The sequence below is a fragment of the Strongylocentrotus purpuratus genome, unplaced genomic scaffold, assembly GCF_000002235.5.
Source record: "Strongylocentrotus purpuratus isolate Spur 01 unplaced genomic scaffold, Spur_5.0 spur5_scaffold_15, whole genome shotgun sequence".
Classification (NCBI taxonomy): Eukaryota; Metazoa; Echinodermata; class Echinoidea; order Camarodonta; family Strongylocentrotidae; genus Strongylocentrotus; species Strongylocentrotus purpuratus.
The window spans coordinates 9,190,498-9,194,899 of NW_022145600.1; the positions used below are offsets into that span (position 1 = coordinate 9,190,498).

General features: G+C 38.6%; 1 pseudogene; it reads right to left on the bottom strand.

Moving 5' to 3' along the window:
• Positions 1-3,152: 3,152 nt before the first annotated feature.
• On the bottom strand, positions 3,153-3,842 carry LOC115924270 (annotated as a pseudogene).
• Positions 3,843-4,402: the final 560 nt, after the last annotated feature.

Consider the following 4,402-nt stretch of genomic DNA (forward strand, 5'->3'; position numbering starts at 1 on the left):
GACTGCTAAGAAAGCATAAATGCTGGTAAGTAAGCAACCAGACGGCCGACGGCTTTGGTCCTCTCCGGGGAGGTAATGAGGATTAATGCCTTACAAAAGGGCACAGCGCAATGACTTGGTTTCGAACCCGGGTCACCGGATTACGAGACCACTGGTCTACCGACTAAGCTATCGCGCCTCCTCTGCATAAAACAGATCCCCTTTCAGAGTGCCATGGCAAACTTCGTTCGGCAAGGATCAAATGTAACTATCGTCATACAATCTCAATATAATATAGTATGTGTAAAGTAAGAAAAAGTATGTTTCATTCTGAGATTTCATCTAAAGTTTTAGAATATAAGAAAAAATAAATAAAAGAAAACCAAGAATGTCGGTAATAAAACATAATTTTGTATAATTTTCACTTTCATTTTTATTTACAATGTAAATTTCAAATAAGATACATATTATATTATGTAAATGCATACAAAAACGTGTAGTTTATCTCCTATTCTTAATCGATTATGACTACATGGCTATGGTATAAACAAAATGATGGGGGAAAAAACCTCAGATACAGACAGTGAAAGGGCCCAACACATGGTGTTACCAATATCCTCTAATTGTGAATACTCACTCACATAGACAACTACAGAGAACATTACCAGATACATAAAGATTGGTGACAACTTGCAAATGCCTGAAACTATAAGGGGAACAATAACCAGAATAGTAATGATTTTGGCTGTTAGGAGACATTCATATGAGTAATAGGGGGATATGATTCAATATCAAGGCCTGAATGGGAGTTCAAAAGAATGTTAGCTTTCATGTGTGAGTGCATGTCCAAACGATTTGATTTTTGGGGATTAATTTTTCACATACACACTTGTATGTACTATGTAGACATACCATAATAAATAGATCGTCGATGCATAATCAATTACATTTTACATGCATCAATGGATCGTCATAAGCTGTATTCAAAACTTGATGGAGATAAGCCACACAGATTTCAACTTCTATAAAGAAAGTAATATTTGAAGCTGACAGTTTCAATTTAAATAGTATGCCTGGCATTGAACCCAAAATATACAGAGAACAATATTTTGGGTTATAGGTTCCTTTTTCAATGAAAGACTACAATGTCCTTTAACACAGAACAAGATTCTTCCAATCTAAACATATACCTTCTATTTTTAAATAGGAAATTGCACTACCTATACAACTTATATAAAACTAAGAAAGATGATTGGGTAATGCATTTCTCCCAATTAATAAATAAAACTGTGTTGTCAGAATTTTCGGGTAAAAAGGTTTTATATTAATTTGCAAATAAGCATTACCCAATTATCTTTCACATGCCTCTTTATGGACGCCACAAAGAGGACATTAACTGATACTTAAATAAATTGATTTACAAATACATGTATAAAACGCTATGAATTTACACTGCAGTAATATACAAGAATTATTAAAGACTAGATTCTCCAAGGATAATTCAAAATCCATCATTCTGGATCTCATATTACGTACAATTGGAACCAGGAGAGTGTTATCTCTGTCTTACAGTATACAGGGTAATATCCTCCTGGCTTGAAACGGATGATCTCAAGTTTTCAGCATTGTAGTTTTCTTTAAATAGAGATATCCCAAACCCCCCCCCCCCCCCGGGGGGGGAATCATAACAAGAGAGAGATAGAGGGGCAATTAGTTGCAATGTAATAATTATTTTTTTAAATAACAATGGGAAAATGTAATTTCGACATTATTCAGATTTGAGACTAAAATACGTCTACACGTTAAGTAAAGACTCATAATAAGACAGATCATGGTACAACACTCTAAGTATATCGCATAAATACCATTTGTAATACAAACAGCGTCTTGACTAACATAGTACAGTATGCATGAGGAAGAGAACTATTGTAGTTCCACCTTTCTCTGTCATTGGATGCTGTTCCGCCGGTCACATCTGACCCAGGTCAAAACAAGACTCTTTATCCCGCAGAATGAGCAATAACAGTATATATTCAAACTCTATTCACACCCATGTGCAATAGCTCTTCTTCTTGATTACACTTGTACAGCTTTTATTTAGGTTCTTCTAAGCTGTTAAATCTAGAGACATCACAACATGAAGGTGAAAAAAGACACGAGTTGAGCGACAGAGAGCTCTGGATCTTGGAACCGAAGAGCTAATGTCTTCCAACAACCATCTTGTGTTAGGCTTGTCTGGTATAGCAGCAATTCACACAGCTATTATTCAAACCTAAAAGCAAGCGAGTGATTTGAAATGGTTTGGATTAGGCACATAGAGATTAAGTATCCAAGAAGTTGATCGCACAAAGGAGAATGACATGTGCATGTTGCGCATGAAGCAGCACTCCCTATAAAAGCCATATGCTCCCTTGATAACGCGATGTCCAGCTGTCCAGCGGGTGAACTACCCCCACGGCATGTATATAGAGAATTAAATCAATTTTTACCGGATATCCTCTAGTTCTTCAGGGCTTCTGGTAAGGCTATTAAGGCTCGGCGGTAGATCCTTCAAAAAATGTATTTGAACGTAGACAGAAAGCTGTATGCAACAAAACTCGCAATACTCGCAATAGAATCCAGGTGCGCCCAACGGCCGTGGGTCGTGCAAATGTCTTTATCGATATATGGTATAAAAACAAATTCCCAATATTTGCTCGGCGTGTATTTTGATGACAGAGTAATATCTTTACTACAATTAAAGTGTCTTGTTTTGCCTTTTTCGCGTTCACTTTGCTCAATTGTACAGTTGTCTATTAAGTTTGGGGGCGGGGAGGGGCGCATTTTCAATGCTTGCCCCCGAGCGCCATAATATCTAAATACGCCACTGTATAGTTCTGATTGTTATTTACTATGATTTTTATTGTAAGCTAAAATTAAATGACATTGTAATGATATCGAGATGGTCATATTTGTAACATTTATAACACACCTCGTTTCTTCCGTGTTTTATGATTCATGAATGTAGTATTTCAACACATTGATAGTCGTAAATAGATAGAAGCAATAAGTATTTTTACAAGTATATAAAGTAGTTGCAGGCCAGTATCGGTCACCACCAGAAATTCAGATAACTTTTTAAAAGGCCAACGAGACCGGCAATTCAGTTTTATCTCGCGCTCATCTCGCTGGCCTACCGAAAAGCAACGAAGGTTCTATTTCAATACGAATTTAAAATCTCCATTTCCTTATGCAAACCCTACTCATTTTGACTCAAACTATTATTACAATCTTAATAAATGTCTACTCTTTTACTCTAATTATATTTATTTATCTTTATCACTCTGAAGTAAGGATAATAATCTTGTGCGATTCTGTTAAGCCACGGAATGGTTACGTATGGACCAATACCGTACCAAGGCGTGTACTCTTTGGAATATCCTAGGACGAACCGGATTCTCTCCATCAATCCTTTCTTTTGGAGGAGATGTAAAAAATCCTCCAACCTCCGGATGCATCGACTACAAGGAGATAAGAATGTGAACAGATGTAATGTGTGTATTTCTCCGTCTGGTGGCGGCCATTTCGAAGTGTAAATCCGACTTTGTAACCATTTCAGTATCATCTCTTCGGAGTGCACGTTCCTGCGATTTTCGGATCTCGGACATGTAGCCATGAACTCGTCGTCGACACGCACCACCCCATGCTTTTGGTTAGTTGGCGTCCATGTGTGTGGAAGGGACGGAGGACTGTCGTGATCGTAGCATACCCTGTCTAGGGAGGCCCCGCGTACCCGCGTAGGTGTTCCACCCGCTTCGGCTTGCTGTATAGCGATGCGCCAGGCTCCTGGACAATTCCCGAAGAATGACCTTGTCTTGATACATCGATGCTGCGTAAGAAATAACAGATATTTCTAAATTGTATTATCTTTGTTAGCCCTTTACACACTGTCGGATTTAAGAGGTCCAGCATAAATTAGGAACGTATCCCCCGCAATGTGGCCCCTTTCAAATTGTTATTCAAAATCAGTTGTGTATCTGGTCAGTGGGGAATGGGCAAGTAGCACGTGTCCCTAGCACTTTAAAGAGAGCAAAAACCACAAAAAAATCGAGAGGTTGCGCATACAAAACAAAAAACGCAAAAGAGAGAAAGAGAAAGGGGAAAGAGAGAATTCGTAAATTAAGCTTTACCGCCACCCCTCCCCCCCCCCCCCCCCCTCCTTCCTACGGTCCAAAGTCTACGACTACCACGCAACCGCTGCAGATGGCGACTCGCCTTTTTTTAAAACTTTTTCCTTTTCAAGTTATTATCTCACAACTTTTAAGACAGCTCGCAAAACACGTCAAAACGTTCGGAGCTAAATGGACCCTATTCGAATTGAAGAAAATGAAATCAGTCATGCTCTGTGTACACAAGAGATACATATCCCGTATCTCTGTGCAGC